Source organism: Ovis canadensis, chromosome 4, assembly GCF_042477335.2.
Source record: "Ovis canadensis isolate MfBH-ARS-UI-01 breed Bighorn chromosome 4, ARS-UI_OviCan_v2, whole genome shotgun sequence".
In the NCBI taxonomy this organism is placed as follows: domain Eukaryota; kingdom Metazoa; phylum Chordata; class Mammalia; order Artiodactyla; family Bovidae; genus Ovis; species Ovis canadensis.
Genome location: NC_091248.1, coordinates 67,491,275 through 67,511,440, shown reverse-complemented (window position 1 = coordinate 67,511,440; position 20,166 = coordinate 67,491,275).

Genomic DNA, 20,166 nt, shown 5'->3' with positions numbered 1-20,166 from the left:
GGTATTTCATTGTATGAATGCACCAGAGTTTGTCTAGTTGAAGAGCATCTTGGTTTTTACATTTTGGGCCAATTATGAATAAAGCCGCTACAAATTTTGCCAATCCAATTTCTATAGTAGCTACAGAATTCTGCATTTGCACCAGTAATGTATGAGAATTTCAGTTGTTTCACATCTTCAACAGCACTTTAAAAAGTGGTATTCTAATAGAGGCATAGTGTTATCTCATGATAGTTTCAATTTGATTACACAAATGACACCCAATTTGATTGGTCAGCAACTCTGTTTCACCTGTTGTTAAATGTTTTGCATGACATACCTTTACACTAGAGACAAAATATGTCCCCTTCCATTTCAGTAAACATAGGATGTTGTTGCCATAAGGTCATGGGCCATTGCAGACACCCCAACAGTGTACCCTGAGGGAATTCAGGATGGAGGAAACAGGGTCCTGGCCCTAGGAATTTAATATAAACATCTAAGGAATGATATCAATGAGCCCAGACTTATATCTTCACATACATAGAAAAGCACTAAAATCATTAACATGAAATGTGGTTTTTGTGATTAGCAGTAATTTTTGATATCTGACTACAGTTGTGATTTTTGAGAGGATTTTTTTTTTCCCAGCAGAAATAACTACATGTCTTGGTTCCTCACTTATCATATTGGAACAGTACCTCAGAGCTACTTGAGAGGCTACCATCTCGGGCTATCATCCTCAATAAGGTCCCTGAAAAAAACATTTATTCTCAACTTTTAGGCTGTGCATTTTTATTTTTCAGTTAAAAATGGCTTTTCATAAATTAAGGTAATGGGAAATATATTAAGAGAATGTAAACCTTTGTGACATAAGTAATATCCCAGCACAATACTCAAATACTCAGTTGTACTTCAACATTGGTATGTACAATTTTTACCCTAAAATTTTATCATTATTTCTATATTGTTGTGTAGTTTTCTTCTATTTTTTTTTAAATCTGCTGCTGCTGCTGCTGCTGCTGCTGTTGCTGCTAAGTCGCTCCAATCATGTCTGACTCTGTGCAGCCCCATAGAAGGCAGCCCACCAGGCTCCCCCATCCCTGGGATTCTCCAGGCAAAAACACCGGAGTGGGTTGCCATTTCCTTCTCTAATGCATGAAAGTAAAAAGTGAAAGTGAAGTCGTTCAGTCCTGTCTGACTCTTAGCGACCCCATGGAGTGCAGCCTACCAGGCTCCTCTGTCCATGAGATTTTCCAGGCAAGAATATTGGAGTGGGTTGCCATTGCTTTCTCCATTTAAAATCTGGAAACATTATATTTCCCAACGAGACTTGAGTATTCAATAAGACAGTGAGTTAATGATCTCTATCCTAAACTTATTATTTTAAAATATGGAATCTTCACAAATTTGTATGTCACCTTGCTAATCTCTCTATGGTTCCAATTTTAATTCATGTGCTACTGAGGCAAGCACTATCTTAAACTCACACTGTATTAATACTAAGAGCATTATTCCACAAATGCTTGTGGAGTGAGTTGAAAGCATTTAAATCACAACTTTGTCCTGCCCTTCTCCAAGCTAAACTCCACCAGTTGCTAAGAGACATATAGGGAACAAGGTATAAAGAAGGTTGAAAAGTGCTTGCAAACGAGACTCTCAACCAGGGCTGAACATTCTTGCAAACGAGATGTTCAGCTAAGAATCCTCTGTTTGTTCCTGTGGGAAAAGAACATTTCTTGCACACAAGGATGTTTCTCTGATTCCTCAAAAGGAACAGACCCAGGGACAAATGGATTCTAAATTGATAAGGAAGTTCCCCCAAAAAAAGTCTTAGTTGCAGTAAATAAGGTAAAGGTTATCTCGCCCCGCGCCTGCGCACTGTATAGTCACTGAATTATGGTGTTTGGCAACTTGCCCTGTAGATTGTTGTGCAAAAGATATAAAATAAAGCAGCTGTAAAAAGCAAGTGTTAGACATGGACTGGCGATTCAATTCTTACATGATAGTATACATGTTAGAATTCCCATTCTCCCAGTCCATGTCTGACGTAGGGTGCAGCATGCTTGGGGCTGGTGCATGGGGATGACCCAGAGAGATGTTGTGGGGAGGGAGGTGGGAGGGGGGATCATGTTTGGGAACGCATGTAAGAATTAAAGATTTTAAAATTTAAAAAAAAAAAAGCAAGTGTTAAAATATAAAGATTCAAACCACTCTGCAATGTTGGTGTTTCATTCCGTTGCCAACAGAGACAAAACTGAACTGAAGACAGAGAAGTCTTAAGGGCATGAAAACATTTGAAAGCTTAAGTGAGGATTGGTTAGAACTCTAAAGAAAGCTGAAGAGAAAATGCAAAGTGAAGTATTATACAATGGAAGTAAAGAAGCACAAGCAAAAGTAAGAAGAATTAGAAAAACAAGCAAAGGGAATATTGAAAATACAAGAAAAGGAAATAATCCATCATAAGCTAGAACTGAAGATCAGAAATAAGCCAAAAATTATTATACATGAATACATCTATTTTATTGATGATATTTATAATCTTGGTCTATAAGTTAAATATTTTTAAGTCAAATCAACCTTCCAGAGTGAAATGTAGGATGAAGAATAAGTGATATATTACTTTTGCTAAGTTACTGGGGCTAATACTTAGATTGCTTTTTCCATGATCCAGTGGATGTTGGCAATTTGATCTCTGGTTCCTCTGCCTTTTCTAAAACCAGCTTGAACATCAGGGAGTTCACAGTTCACATATTGCTGAAGCCTGGCTTGGAGAATTTTGAGCATTACTTTACTAGCATGTGAGATGAGTGCAATTGTGCAGTAGTTTGAGCATTCTTTTGCATTGCCTTTCTTTGGAATTGGAATGCAAACTGACCTTTTCCAGTCCTGTGGCCACTGCTGAGTTTTTCAAACTTCCTGGCATATTGAGCGCAGCACTTTCACAGCATAATCTTTCAGGATTTGAAATAGCTCAACTGGAAGGCCATCACCTCCACTAGCTTTGTTCGTAGTGATGCTTTCTAAGGCCCACTTGACTTCACATTCCAAGATGTCTGGCTCTAGATTAGTGATCACATCATCATGATTATCTGGGTCGTGAAGATCTTTTTTGTATTTTTTTTGGTGGGGGAGGGAGGAGCTCCAAAATCACTGCAGATGTTGACTGCAGCCATGAAATTAAAAGACGCTTACTCCTTGGAAGAAAAGTTATGAGCAACCTAGATAGTATATTCAAAAGCTGAGACATTACTTTACCGACTAAGGTCCATCTAGTCAAGGCTGTGGTTTTTCCTGTGGTCACGTATGGATGTGAGATTGGACTGTGAAGAAAGCTGAGCGCAGAAGAATTAATGCGTTTGAACTATGGTGTTGGAGAAGACTCTTGAGGGTCCCTTGGACTGCAAGGAGATCCAACCAGTTCATTCTGAAGGAGATCAACCTTGGGACTTCTTTGGAAGGAATGATGCTAAAGCTGAAACTCCAGTACTTTGGACACCTCATGCAAAGAATTGACTCGTTGGAAAAGATGCTGATGCTGGGAGAGATTGGGGCCAGGAGGAGAAGGGGACGACCCAGGATGAGATGGCTGGATGGCATCACAGACTCGATGGACGTGAGTCTGACTGAACTCCAGGAGATGGTGATGGACAGGGAGGCCTGGCATGCTGCGATTCATGGGGTCACAAAGAGTCAGACACGACTGAGCGACTGAACTGAACTGAACTGAACTGAATACTTAGATTATTTTCTATTAACAAATCTCCTGAACTTTTATTAAAATTGAATATATTAATACAGACTCAAAATAGAATCAAGATATCAGCAAGTAAATGGGACTAGGGAGAAGACGGGCGAGATTAGCATATACCTGATGACCGTCAACCTGGTACTGTATCTTTAAATACTACTTATCACTGACAACAGCCCAACCACTACTCTCAATTCTGTGTATTAAAAGTGCTCACTCAGTATCTCCCTTTGAATATCTGATAACATGTCAAAAGTTTTCATGGTAAGAACAGAATTATTTACGTGTTCTTTACATTTGCTCTAGCCCCAGTTTATTCCAGTTTAGTAAATGCAACTCTATTCATCCACTTGCCAAAATAGTCATTTTTCACTTTTTCTTATGTGTTACTCTAATCCATCAAGCTGCACCTTCCAAATACACCCAGAATTCTATCACTTCTTATCTCAATAGTCAAAGCTACTATCCTCTCACCAGAATTATTGAAATAGCCTCTAAAATGGTCTCCCTATCTCCATCCTGGTTTCTCTGGGTTTACCTCTTACCAGTCTCTTCAGGCTCATCCTTTTCTAGCCAGACTGTCTTCCTTTCTCTCCTTGGAACATGCCAAGCAAGCTCCCTCCATAAGCCTTTTTCCATCTCCCTCCCTGAGGTGTCTTCCCCCAGATATATGCATGCTTCTTCCCATTCCTCCATTCAGTCTCCTCTCAAAGGACATCTTCCCTCAGAAAGGCTTTTCCTGACCAATCTGCAGAGACAGCACCCTCTTACTCTTTTCCTCTATCCAAATTGTTCGGATTTACTTTTCTGAAGAATACTTACGACCACCTAACATTTCATATATTTGTTTGTTTACTATCTGTTTATTTTATCATCTGGTCCCCCACAAGAAACTCATGAGGAATTTAGCCTTCTTTGATTACGATTGAATTCTCAGTGCTTAGAAGAATGGGTGGCTCATAGAACATGGATTGGTTAAATGAATGAAGGTATGATTTAGCAGCCTGAAGTAAGGTCATACCAAGGGATAGAATGAGTATATGAACCCACTCTTAATTACTGATCAGTGACCTTGAAAGACTTAATTAAGGTCAATTTCCTATCACAGCATTTGATACATGGTAATTACTGAATACATGACAAATATCTTTTTATTTTCAGAGGTTTCTCAACTTCAAACCACTCAAAGGTTTATAGGAGATGAAATCTGTCAACAGTCATATTCTAGCTGGTATTTGGCATAGTAGAGAATAATTGATGTGACTGTCCCTCCGAATTTTAGTAAAGTGAGACCTCTACCAGCCATTTTCCAGTATATATATATGGTGTCTCCCCCTTCCTAACTCTGTGGCCAACTTGACTCCCCTTTCAAAACTCTGAATAAAAAACAGACCAGAGTATAAAGGAATAAAAGGTCTAGAAAAACACTATGTTTGATAGATAAAAGAATATCCTATGCATCCCTTATGTATATAGATATAGATAGTATCTACCAAGCATAGGTTGCTATCATCTGAACAAGCAAACTTCAGATTCCCTGGAGCTGACTTGAACAAAGTTATGTGCCCAGAGCCATGGCAGTTTGTCTTCAGTTCTGCCCCCTTCCTCAGTGTCCCCTTCTTCCCTTATCTGCACTACTGTTTAGTGGGATCCAATCAAGGTCAGCAGCAGATGGACATCTGGTACCTTGTAGAAATGCTAACAATATGTAAGTTTTCAAATGTAAGGGATTTTTTTATTGAAGTATAGTTGATTTACAATGTTGTTATGTGTATATATTAATATATATGAATATATTCTCTTTTCCATATTCTATTCCATTATGATTCATAACAATAGACTATTGAATATAGTCACTGTGTTATACAGTAGGGACTTGTTGTTTATCTATTTGTTATATATAGTAGTTTGTATCTGATAATCTCAAACTTCTGATTTCCCCTTAACCATAAATTTGTAATCTTTGCCTGTGAGTTTGCTTGTTTTGTAAATAAATTCATCTGTATCACATTTTAGATTCCACATGTAAGTGACATCATATGGTATGTCTTTCTCTTTCTGACTTAATTCACTCAGTGTGATATTCTCTAGGTACATTCATGCTGCTGCCCTGTCAATATCACATTCTTGTTTATGGCTGAATAATATCTCATTGTATATATATATATCCCACATCTATATCCATTCATCTGTTGATGGGCACTTAGGTTGCTTCCTAGTCTTGGTTATTGTAAATGGTGCTAGTGAACGCTGGGGTGCATGTATCTTTTCAAATTAGAGTTTTCATCTTTTCCAGATATTATGCTCATGACTGTGATTGCTGCCTCATAGAAATAGCAATTCTATTTTTAGTTTCCAAAGGAAATTCCATACTGTTTTTCATAGTGGCTGTACCAATTTATGTTCTCACCTATAGTATAAGAGGGTTCCCTTTTTCTCCATATCCTCTTTCCAGCATTTGTTATTTGTAGACTTTTTAATAATGGCCATTCTAACTGGTATGAGGTGGTACCTCACTGTAGTTTTGATTTGCAATTCTCTAATAATTAGTGATGTTGAGCATCTTTTCATATGCCTCTTGGTCATCTGCATGTCTTCTTTGGAGAAATATCTGTTTAGTTTTCTGCCTTCCCCCCCCCCCCCCACCCTTTGGATTGTTTTTTAGATATGAGCTGTTTGTATATTTTGGAAATTAACCCTTGTCAGCAAGTATTTTCTCTCATTCTGTAGGTGTCTTTTCATTTCATTGAGGGTTTCCTTGGATGTTTTAAAGTTTGTTTAGGTCCTATTTGTTTGTTTTTGCTTCTATTTCTTTTGCCTTGGGAAACTGATCTAAAAAAACACTGCCACAATTTATGTCTGAAAATGTTTTGCCTATGTTTCCTTCTAGAAGGCACCATTCTTATGGTGTTATGTTTTACATTTAGGTCTTCAAACCATTTTGAGTTTATTTTTGTTTGTTTGTTTGTTTGTTTGTTTTGGTTGTTGTTGTTATTCAGTTGTATGAGCTGTTTATACATTCTGGAAATTAAACACTATGTTAAATTTTTTTTGAAGTAAAACTAAACTTATTTTGTACTAGTACTGAAACACAAACTTAGAAATCCCAGATGAAAGTGATGGATCTCTAATGCATGTGCAGAACTCCTGCATGTGGTATAGGTAGAGTATATAAGAGGGAAATGTCAGAACCACTATGTATTTTTACTTTTGTGTGATAAAATAAGAAAGAAACTGAGCTTCAGTGATAATCTATGGTTTTACAGTAGCAGTAGTATATATAATTTAAAAATGAAAGTAAATATATTGGAGTGCAAGGTAAAATTATTTTTACTGATAGCATTCTTGGATCAGAACTGATTCAACTGTGTTAATTTTCTTTTTCTGAGTAATAGATTACTACAAACTTAACAGCTTAAAACCACACACATTTATTATCACGAAGTTACTATGGGTCATGAGTACTGCCATGGTTTAGCTGTTTCCTCCTCTGGAACCTCAACTAGAGAAGAATCCTTCCAAGTTCATTCAGAAGCCTTCCTGCCATGTAGCCCTCTCCATAGACAGTACACAAATGGCTGTTTGCTTCTTCACAGCCAAAGGAGAATCTCTCCAGCTCTGGTCTACAAAGGCAAAGTCGTATTTAACAAATCATAATCACAAGTGAGACACTCCATCATCTTTGCCATACTCGAGTTACAGGTTCCACCTGCGCTCAAGAGGAGGGGATTATACAAGGGTATATGGATCACCAGGAGACTCACATTAAGGTGTGCTTTCCATGGAAACCATTCTTTAAAAGAAAACCCAAAGGTTGTTTTAGCTTCAAAGCACGGTTGACTAATCTTAATTTTTCAAAAGCTTACCTAAAATATATCTTCCCTCCTGGAAATTTATTGCATCAACTTAGTTCAACTCTACTCACTTCCTACAATGGACTTATCCATCAGTTACGTCCTAAGTTTAGATTTTATTAAATTGTACTGGTTCCTGGATGCTAGCAAGTATGTTTATGAAGTCTTCGATCTCTCTAATGTATACATAGTTAAAGGATATACACATCTATTTATCTTATAAACAATACTGTTGTCAGAAAAGGCAACAATTCTCATCTCCCCTTCCTGTGCTTGCTAACACACTCCAAATATGAAAATAGAAACTCTACATCTTGCATAAAACAGACAGAGTGGCAATGTAATGTGGCTGAACACAAAGCAGTAGTCACTGACAGAGTGAGGATTAGACCTTAACATTTGTGATCCTTTATCCTGTGTTCATTCCATTAGGTTTTACTGTACTGTTTCCAATTAACTAAGAAGAAATCTTTAAAGAAAGATATGATCTTCAAAATAAAAATGAAAGCTTAAAGAAGGCAGTCAGCATAAAAGCTTCCAATGTGCCATCTGAAGAGGTGAGCCTTTTTTCATTTTTGTATTTTTAGGATGGGTCTTTCAGGGTGGGTCATTATCTTCCCATATCTATGCATTAAACAGTCTAGTTCCCCCGGGTCAAAATTCTCAAGAGAATGAGAAACCCAGCTCATTGTACAAGTCAGTTCTACATGGCTGCATAAGACTCAGAAGAGACTAATTGATTTATTATTTGCTTTTACCAGTCTCAACAAGCTAAAAGACAAAATTTAGGTTATATACTAATGCAATTTGATCTCTAATTAATCCAATATAATTCAATCTGTCTGAAAACAAAAGAAAATAAATTCATTCTATTCCATCAACTTCTTGACATTTTCCCTTCATAAAGTTGGGAAGAAAAAACTGATGACAAAATGGTAACTTGTATGCTATAGATAAGGCTTGTAACATGCCAAGGCAAAAAACACAAGAGCTATTTACTGAATATGGTCCTTTACCCAGGACAAAAACAGATGACTGCATATCCTACGAGAAGGTATTCCTGAAGCTTCAAAAAAATGTTCACAGTGCTCAAGACAAATGGTAAGAGTTCTGTCACTGCCTCTGGGAAGACTGCCCTAAGTCCTCAACTACTGAACTCGAATATCCACAAACATCTGCTTCTTCCTCAGCAGGTAGCCCCTCTCTCTGGTGTGAAAGCAACATGACACAAGCAGGGCTCTAAGGACATGGGCTTATGAATACTAGTAGGTGCTGATCAATGAAAGCACTGAAATTCTTTACCTCCTTCCTCTTGCACAGATAATAGCAATACAAAGAGCAATAAACAATATTAGAGCTTTTGTTACAGGCAAATCTCTGATCTGCTGTTACCGCATTTGGGCCTGTTTTAAAATTTTCACCATTTCAATTCACAAAGACCAAGGAATAAAAAAGGAAATTTGTCATTTCTTATTTGATCAACTATCCAAGAACCGAGTGAATTTCTTCAATATTATAAGGTTCACATGAACACTAAGAGATCTTCTCACAAAAACAGTGTTGGTTAAATGTCTCTGCTATGAGCACATTTAAAAATAATAAAAATTATCTTTAATCCTAATTTAACATAATCTCTAATAAACTAAAACATATATTTGTTCCTCATTGAATTTTAATGTCAGTGTTTTGCAAATGAAATGCCAGTAATTTTCTAATTGGTTTGCAGCTGATGTTTTTTTCAGTCATCAATCCTATGATACATTTTTGAAGTTCCGTGTAGGGAGTACACACATATTGCTTTCAGTCAGGTTTTTTTTTTTAAGTCCTCCTTAATGAATTCTTAATTACATTATTCAAAAGATCCATTATTCAGCATTCATCTCACTGCTAAATGAAAGTCTTTACCTGACATGTGAATGAAATAAGTCTAAATGCTTTCTATGCCACCTAGGGATTCTGAATAGATTTTTAGCTTCATGGCAGCAATAGGCTTCATTTCTGTTTTAAATTTGTATGGAATGTTTTTAGAGGTGGGTAATATGTAATAGTATACCAATGTGAGCAGCACTTTACTTCCAAATGTGTTCTCAGATTTACTTAGGGCTAGAAAAATGTGAAGAAGTTCAGAAGATAGCTGAAAGTGGAAAAATTCCATACAAGATTTGATAATACCTGTACAAAGATTTTAGATGAACGCAAGTGTTATCTAAGACATGGACTAACTTCAGATGAGGAGAGTAAATTTCCTGAGAGTTCCTTGTAAATGTCCCTCTTGTCACTTCTTTATCAGGAAAAAGCATAGTGCTAAGTAGTAGCAAGAGAAATTCAGAGATCCTTCAAAAGATAAGATTTTTTAAAAACATATTTTTGCTGACTAATGCATAAGTAAGAAATAGTCTCAGGCTTTATGCACCTCTTATAGTCATATCTAAAAATGAGCCAGAGTTACTAGTCTACTTATCAAGCAGTCTGCACTGCTTGATACTCCCAGAAGACATCCACCAAGAAGGCAAACTTGTGTGTGAAATAGTTCTGACTGGACTCTAGAACTTCCTATGTGTTTGTGTGTGTGTCTTCAGTCATCTCCAACTCTTTGAGGTCCCATGGACTGTAGCCTGCAAGGCTTCTCTGTCCATGGAATTTTCCAGGCAGGAATACTGGAGTGGGTAGCCATTCCCTTCTCCAGGGGATCTTTCTAACTCAGGGATCAAACCCACATCTCTTGGTCTCCTGCACTGGCAGGTGAATTCTTTACCACTAGCGCCACCTGGGAGACCCTAGTTCTACAGTATATAAATAAACCTGTTGGAGATTTTAAGTTTAGGGAAAGCAAAGGTCATGTTCTAAAGAATTAAAAGCAACAAATTCAGAATGTCTGCTCTCCCTGCCTGACCTTCAGAAGAAGAAAAAATTAGCAAGAGCATCTAACAAGACAAGCTTACCTTGTTTTGCTAGGCTTGGTTTTGTTTTGATTTTTCTAGTGTAAGAAACATGGCTGAAGACACTGTTACTTGCTTTGCTAGGTCTGAGTTACGTGTATGTGCAAATGTTTATGAGAACAAGCCCTATGTCACATTCAGCTATGCAGAGCTGATTGAATAAATGACTTCATAGCCTTGCATCTAATATTGAGTTGACAAAAACAATGAAATCTTTTGGATCCCCAAGACCATTTAAAAATATTCTTAGAGAAAGCATAAGTTAATAGTTTATGATTCAGTGTTCTCTTTGAAAATAGAAGGAGATATGTCTGGGCAGAAAGCAATACATTTTTCTTCCATGATTGTTTTTATAATAACTGCCATTGTAGCCAAAACTGGAGAACAAATTGTTCTTCAATTGCTGCAGACAGTGAAGAAAGTATAGAAGAGAAATTTCAACATAAAATTACACAAACACAGAAGGGTTGTTATATCTTCAGAGAAAGGTATATTTTAATGTTCCCATAATATTAACTGAATATCTTGAAAATTAATGATAAATATACACATTTTAAAACTCAATGTCTACTTATTTTTAAAGAATACAGAAAAAGTGCATGCATGCATGCTCAATGGTGTCTGACTGTAGCCTACCAGGCTCCTCTGTCCATGGGATTTTCCAGGTAAGAATACTGGAATGGGTTGTGATTTCTTCCTCCAAGGGATATTCCTGACCCAGGGGTCAAACCCACATCTCCTGCATCTCCTGCATTGTCAGGAAGATTCTTTACCACTGAGCCACCTGGGAAGCCCCAGAGGAAAAAAATAGCCATCCATAATCAAAGTACAGTATGTGTCAGAGAAACAGAACAACAGGAATTCAGTAGAGACAATAAATAGAGAAGATTTACTTTTTTCCCATTTTTGCTTTAAATCAAAATTTAGGATTTTAAGATAATCAAAGTTTAAGATTATTCCCTCAATGGAGGAGCCACTCTTAAAATATATTTCTCATTGAGCCAGAGGTGATACTAAAGGTGTGGCCTTGGAGTTGCTTAGACTAATCCTGATTGGAAAGAGAAAAAATGTTAGGCTCTTTAGAATCAGCCTCACTATGTATACTTCTTGCTAGAAAAGAATGCCCACTTTAAGCTGATCAGGCATTAGTTAGTGAAACACTTGGTATTTTCCAGCAGGAATGCAATACTTCCTAGCTTTAAAAAAGCAAAGCATCCTTTAGAATACATAGAAAATGTTAGAGGAAAGCCCACAGGAATTCTCTCCTCTGACGGGCAACTCCTAAGGACTGCAGGCCCCCATTCTCACTGAATGGGTTCTTCCAGTTAGGCATCCTCTGCTGAGGGCCCCAGTCCACTCTAGCTCCTGGAATTAGGAACCCTCAGAGCAAAAGGCTAAGTCAATGGACTTCTGGTGTGAGTTAAAGCTAGATATTTTGAAAATTAATCAAATGAGTCTAAACATAACAAACAAATTTAAATAAGGATGAAACTAGCAGGTAACTTCAACAGAGTGTCTGGGTACCCTCAGTTCCTGAGCCAATGAATTCAGGATCAGCATAAATCCTGTTTTCAAAGCAGGTACTGCATTTGTTAGGAAATAAGTTTCTTGGTAAAAGATATGATTCTCTCTCATGAGAGCAATTTTACACAAGAAAACATAGATCAGACTTCTCTCCCAAGGAGGGTTTGTCCCCACAGCCTGGCTAGACTGTTTTATGTCTTGTGGCCTCCATTCCAATACAGGTGGGCAAACAGACCTTAAAATAAAAGAAGTAGACAAAGAACTTGCCAAGCTTCAGCCCACAATCCATGTACATTTGTAGAAAATAAAAGGTGTGTTTAGGGGGGAAAAGAATCGAGACTGCTTAATTGTGCTGAGAGAATGAGTCTTGGTGTCTGACAAGATTCCGCACAATTATTTTTTCATCTGTAGTGCAAAAATCCATATTTATCTCTGCAATTGCCAGGAAAAAAATATCCTGGTGAAGCTTATGAATAATATTTAAAAGTAAAAGAAGCAAAAACTATTTAATTATCACATTACTTATGGTTATAAAAAGCAACATTACTTAAAAGCCCTAAAGCTCCTTTCCTCAGAGCCATTGTAAACATCAACTATTGTTTACCAGATGTAATTTATTACTTTGGAAATGTCATTCTATTATACTTAAATAAGGTAATTTGCAATTCCCAGTCCCATTCACAGGTGTCTATTTCTGAACCTTTTTAAAAAGGAAATTCATGAGATAATACTACTTGGTTTTCATGTGACAATTTCATTTATTTTTAACCAATCTAAGCAGCATTGTCACCTTTTGGTTGTTTTCCTTTTAAGTATCTATTAAATAGAGTAACTGTACTGTAGAAGATTTTATCTCTCTGTACTGATAAACAGGATTCAGAAAGAAAATGAGACTTCTTTGATAAAGCTCATTTCTTCACAATATGGTTAACGCTTTCTCATATTAAAAATAACAGCAATTTCCTGTTTGTCCCTTTTCATTTCATTTACACAAATCCTTTGTATTTCATATGGGGAAAGGTTTCTTTTATTTCTTTTTTTTTCCAGTATCAAATATTTGAACTTCCTTCTAGTTTGATAACACTGGCCTACAATAAGCTACTGTACAGCAAACTAACATCCAAGACCACTACTTCTTTTGGATGGCAATTATTCCAAATTAACAAATTCTTGTATTTGAAGCAGTTAAAAAATTTTTTCGAACAGGCTAAATATATGAAATGATTTTCCAGATTGTGTCTCCACTCCAAACTCTCTGTAGCACCAGGGATATTTACAATCAAAAATGTCTGCTATTTATTTTGAATTTTTTATGAAATCCCTAGAAGTGTGAGTCTCTCTCAGTCATGAATGTGTTAAAGCAGATGTACACTAGAGGCAATCCTTAAAGTTTAAACTTAGAATTATCGATAGCTAGAAAAGCACTAGCTCAGAACCACCTAACCTTCTTAGCTGGTTAAAAGAGCATAATCCTTTCAGTTATTAGAAGCCCTTTGAAGTGAAACACAGAAACAGCCCTTTTGCCTGTGTTTTTTTTTTTAATTCTCCTATAGACTAAACCACGGGGCAGTGTGGGCTTAGCCCCATCTGCGTGGCGAGCAGTGAATTACTCTACTTGAACTTTGCTCCAGTCAGGACATTTGAGGGCTTATAAATCTTGAATCCATCTAAGTTCACCTTAAATTAGCCTTGCAAAAACACACTCTAAACTCCAGTTGTCAGCCTGGTGGCTTTTGGCCAGATGCCACTCAGCAGCTGTAACACTGATTGCCATCTTCTCTTTCACTTTTATTTCTTGTCTTAGACACAATTTTTAAGGGGGGGCGGGGAAGAATATGCAAGCTAATAGGATGCGGAAAACAACTACAGCTTAATAATGGTACTATTAGCAGGTACATTTTACAGTTAAAATATATGTGATGAAAACAGAGTGAGCTAGTCTAGCTGTGTGCACAATAATACCATATATGGCACAAGGAATCTGGGACGGGGCCCGGGGCTTGGCTAAGCCTTGCCAAGATACAACAGATTTTTCAATTTTCCAGCAAATAGAAACAAAATACTAGTTTCAGAAGGTGTACTCAACAAACACTTTCCAATGTGTTTCTGATTTGTGGTCAGAATGTTTTTACTGCTGGTGCTCTGCACTTTTGAGACATTTATTTCCTAAAAGAAAGATTCCTTTCTATAAACCTCAACTGTCTGTTTTTCAAAGCAATTTAAAATCAAACACACAAATAAAATTCTTAACATATGGAAACCTTCATATAGGGCCTTACATATCCAGAGTTAAAATTGTTTTATAAACTGTAATGCTTTGCAGATGAAAATACAGAGAGGATGACTGTTTTTAGCACTAATGCTTTTTGACAGCGTTAAACCTTGTTTTAGTAATTGACATCAAAATGTTTGGTGGTTTTAAATGGACCATTAATAAAAATGGTATGTTTTAAGTTTTTTAGAAATTGTGCTTAATACTGTGAAGTGGGATAAAATTGCAAATGTAATACTTATTTTTATTATTTCAAAAAATTCTTATAACAAAACAACCCTCATTCTAACCCATGTCTCTAGAGGAACTTCTGAAGCTCAAAGGGAGAAAACATTTCTTTAGAATCTCTCCAGAAATGGACGTTTTAGCAGTTCCCAGTTTGGAAAAAGACAAAATAGCAAAATAAAATTGGCATGTTCTGCCACTAGGATTTTAGAAGTTTTGCTGAATCCAATCGGATCCTACAGAACCATGAAAATATAATCAAAGGTCTTTACTATGAACTAGGAGAAGGCAATGGCACCCACTCTAGTACTCCTGCCTGGAAAATCCCATGGACGGAGGAGCCTGGTGGGCTGCAGTCCATGGGGTCGCTAAGAGTCGGACACGACTGAGCGACTTCACTTTCACTTTTCACTTTCATGTATTGGAGAAGGAAATGGCAACCGACTCCAGTGTTCTTGCCTGGAGAATCCCAGAGACGGGGGAGCCTCATGGGCTGCCGTCTATGGGGTTGCACAGAATCAGACACGACTGAAGCGACTTAGCAGCAGCAGCAGCAGCAGCAGGAAGTATACACCAGAGGACAGGACTTTTAGTATCACCTCTGTCACAAATATTGTGTCCAGAAAACCATGCAAACTTCCCTGAGCCTCAAAAACCTATCTGCAAAATGGAAATAGTAACATTTACACTACCAAAGCAGACAGACAATTGGAAAAGCTCATAAATTACACTATGTGAAAAATTTTTGTAATAAAAGGCAAAATTATTCAATTCCATTTAAATCAGCAAGCATTTTACTGAGCACTTATTAGTTCTTGTTCACAATGAATGGGAGAAAAGAAAAGTATATGAAAGTTACAGATCTTACCTTGTGGAAACTGTAAAGAATGCAATGGATAAAAGCAGAAAATGAGATGAAGTTGGGGCTAGAGAGACATTTGGTCGAGAAAGAATTTGAGGAACAAAATCAGAGCAGGAAACAGCACAGCCTGATTTTGGAATCAAATGATCCAGCACCACAATATGAGGACTGACTGACAAACAGGAACAAATACTTTTGGGCTTACAGTATGCAAAGGAACCCTGTGATAGACTGTTAGCAAAATGTGGCTTAATTTTCACCAATCTTAGAATATTTTCCTCAGCCCTACCTCCCCATTTCAGTCACTGCCCAAATTTTCTGCTTTCCTTTATATGCAAATTAATAAATTAACAGCATCAAATTTATGAAGACATTAGAGTTTTCCTTAGAAGGAGGGGAGGCTTCCCTGGTGGCTCAGACAGTAAAGAGTCTGCCCGCAGTGTGGGAGACTCAGATTCGATCCCTGGGTCAGAAAGATCCCCTGGAGAAGGCAATGGCAAACCACTCCAGTACTCTTGCCTGGAAAATCCCATGGACAGAGGAACCTGGTAGACTACAGTCCATGGGGTCGCAAAGAATTGGACACAACTGAGCGAATTCAGTTTCTTTACTTCTTTCTTTGGAAGGAGGGCAAAAAGTCCAGGATCCCCTGGAGATTTGACATCCACCATGGGACTCAGACAGGCTTCAGAATGACTGGAACAGACAGTTTGCATAAACATAGGATCAGGAGCTCAGAAAGATCACCATACCAGAGGACAGAGAAAGAACAATATACTTCATGATTAGAACATATTGCTGAAATTCTGTAGGAATGATAGACATCAGCGGCAGAGGAATGTTGGCACCTACAGTAAGCAACCAAGAAACTCAGCACTGGGGATTATTCATGGGCTCAAAGCCTCAAGAATCTCCATTATGATGGCAGACTGTCCTGTGCTAATTACAAATCAGAGTAGAGAATTTCCATAACTCCTGTGTTAAATTCCATGTCCTAACCAACATGAAAAATGTTTCACCTTTAAAAAAAAATCAGTTTTGAAAGGCAACCATTGTGGCTCACACACTATGGAATTAGAATAATCTAGAGCAGGTCATTCTGTGAGAATCTGTAGTAAACAACTGAACAGTCTTGTCTTACATCTAAAAACTGAGCCATGTCTAGTTTTCTTGCTACTCGTAAAGTTCATCAATTAGCATTATAGGGAAAAAAAGGATAAGCACAGATTTCCTCTAGAATGGAAATGGAATCCAGGAAGGGCTGCAGGTATGCTTCTGCCTCCTGAAGAAGCCCCTGAGCAGGAGAGTTTACGGTAGGTATAAGTAGTCAAGTGTCTTGGTCCTTTCCAGCTGCACTATCAGCTGACTGGGCCATCAATAACAGAAATTTATTTCTCACATTCCTCAAGGCTGGTAGCCTAGTATCAGGGTGCCAGCATGGTGAGGTTGTGCTAAGAATCCTCTTCCAAGCTGCAGACTATTAACTGCTCCTTGTTCCTCATATGGGAGAAAGAGTCAGAGAGCTGTCTGAATCCCTCTTACAATGATATTCAACCCGTTCACAAGGGCCCCACTCTTGTGACACCCCAAAGGTCCCACCTCCCAATACCATCATTAGAAGTCAGGAATTTGGGGAGGACACATTCAGTCCACTGCATCAGATTTTTCATTCTCTGCCAGGAAACTCCCTTAAAACAAACTAAACCAAGTTTGGACAATGAGCCTAGCAATTTTCTAGTGTCGCAGGGCAGGTCACAAGCAGGATGGCAATCACCACAAGTCTAATTCTGGCCCTTCCCAGACATCAGAAGGCCCATAGAAGTGGCCTATATATACAGCAGTTGTGAAAGAGGCACATTACATGGTTAACTGAAACCACAGGAGGGAAAAAAATTAACTCAGTGATTGAGCCATCATCTTATTCCTAGCAGAGACCTATTAAATCAAAACAATGGCATGTTAGCTGGTCAGTGCACTAACAGGAATTTGAAAAGAACACAAAGTAGATTTAGGAAGTCTCATCACAGATATAGTGCCACTGACACAAAAGAAGTGGGTAGCAGGGTGTTCATGGGGGATGGATGACAGGAGCTTCCAGATAGTAGGAATAGCTGTGGGTGCTTCATCAGATCTCAAGAAAATGTACCAGTCTCAACAAACTAACACTCTGTTGCTCTGTTCTACTTCCTTGATTGCTCCTTTTCCTCCAACTTCTAAGGAAGAGTCTTTGTCTTCCTACCCAGCACCAAGGCCTTCTGAAGGACAATTAGGACAATTGGAAAAAGGATTGTCTCAACGAAAAAGTGAGTGTTTAAGAGATTTATATTGCAAAAAGGAGAAATAACAGCAGGAGAACAATATAGCAGAGCTGAACTCTGTACAGGGGTACAGTTGGAGAAACAGATGTTATCCACATGGAGGATGCCGCAAAGAGGCAGAGATGGGGTGGGAAGGTTTAAAGTACAATCACTATTGGTAATGTGCTTCCTCCCTTGGGATATTTTCTAAGAGATCGATTAGAAATTAGAATTACGATCTTAGTTTTCCTTTTGACTGCTGCTTCTTCAAATATGATTCTATGCGAGGCTAAGGCTCCAATTTTATTTGGTTTATACTTTCTGATGACCCAACAAAGATAAAATAAGTGCCTAAACTAGGCAGTAGTCTTGTGATATTGAGAACAGGATAGAACAAAGCCACATTTAAAACATAAAATCAACCAGAATTTTTCTTGGACATTAAAGGGAAAAGAGGACGAAATTGTCTAGGATGTTTACCAGGCTTAGTTTATTGTTTCAGTGGAATGCCAACAACTATGGGGGTTGGGGAAGAAAAATTCTGAAGGTAACCAATAGGCAACAGGATATCAATGTTTGGAATTCATAAGAGAGTTAGGACCAGAACTCCCCGGCATGCCTGTGAAAAATAAACTCATGGGAAAGGATGACATTCTTTAAGGGAGATAAACAGTCGGGAGCCCAAAGACATTTTAAGATTGTAAATAGGACAACTGTTAACCAGATGTTATATTCTTCGGATAAGGTACCAGCTTCAAAATGGAGGGGGAAAAGACATCAACTAACAACATAAACTGTAACTGCGACACTCTTCACTTCTGTAGCAGATCACAGGCCTGTGTTGTAAATCAAAGCAACTCTTCTATTATTTTGTGCTCTCATACTCTCTGCCAACCTCTTCAGCTAGACTGGGTTTAGATCTGGAGGAGTAATCCATATCTTCATTCCTACAGATGAGCCATTAGTGACCATGTCTTCCTTGGATTACCACAATTTTCCAAGGACAGTTAGGTAAGAAATTAAGTATCAAGAGATAACCCAGTGATTATCCTGAGTTCTAAACATTAGTCCCTTTTCCTCTATTCTGAATCAGCAGTCTAATTTCCTCCTGGTAATTGAGATAAATCACCCAGGGCAGAATCGTGACTTTCACCTTCTCTACCTGATGGTTCAGCAGCATGAGAAATTCAAAACGTTCAGGGGATAGTCTCAGTTTCTTGAAAACATGATGATGTTTTCAAGACGCATAAGCATGCGTCTTTCAGGCACTATGACCTTCATTCTCATTGAACCATACGTAGTCTTGGGGACAGGAAGCAAAAAATTCTTCTAGAGTATTAACTAAGATCAATTCAGAATAATTACAAGAGAGGCCACTCCCATATCTATGCCTTAACTCTCAGATCTAGTCATTCCATCTAGAGAACCTACACTGGCACTCACTGCTGATTTAAGGCACACATCTCATCCCTAGGGATCTTACCCTCCTCTCACAAAGTGTTTTCTCTTTGTTTGTACTATAACTGAGGCTTGAGCAGGCCATTTCAATGCTTTGTCAAGTCACCTGCTCCTGGATGAGGCATGTGGTAAAAACTAGTGAATTCTGAGTTTGTCCCCTGTCAAGAAATGTGACTCTAGCCAGATAAGATATATATGGAGGAAAATGACACTTGGTAAGTCATTCTACAAATTCATGAACGATGCTGCTTGTGGAAGCACTGCAGGCATTGGAGGCAAATTACGAACCAGATTAAGTTGGACACTCCACAGTGGTGAGTAGCCAAATCAGTCTTGGCAGAAAATCCATGCTTCTCTCCCTGATGCTGTGGTCATTTCATATGTGATACATTGAGCAAGCACTGAGTACCGAAAGAAAGATGACTTTCTCTATTGGGTAGGTCACCTTACCTAATTACTGAGAGCCTCTTCAGCAATGGATTGCCTCTGCTGGGCATTACATGACATACAAACATTGTCACATTCTGTACCATTCCAGAATTGCCACTGTACATAACCAACCCCAAGACATTTTTCAATTTTCCAATTTTCCATTAAAAATTGTTTTCTTTCCAACTCCCAGACAAGCCAAGTAACTTGTTAGTCACTACCTACACTACCAGTGTAGATACGTTCCTCAAGTCATCTCTCCCTCCACTTGCAGTGGATAACTAGACAAATATACTAAGATGTCCTCTCTTCACCTTGAAAAGGACTGTAGTAAAATATCTATCCATTTCCTTTCATTCTTGCTGTGAAAAAGGGTGTCTTTGTGTATCAGAACAGCAGGACTGTCCATCACCCAGCCACCAAAGATTAATATTAAAGTAAAACATTAAAACACTAGAATATTCTAAATTTGTCATGGAATTATGTTTTCCTTGCCAGGATAAGTAATGAAATTTTAATTAATGAGACTTAAAGGAATTATACTTGGGCACTTGTTGGAAATGACTCTGTCTCCTA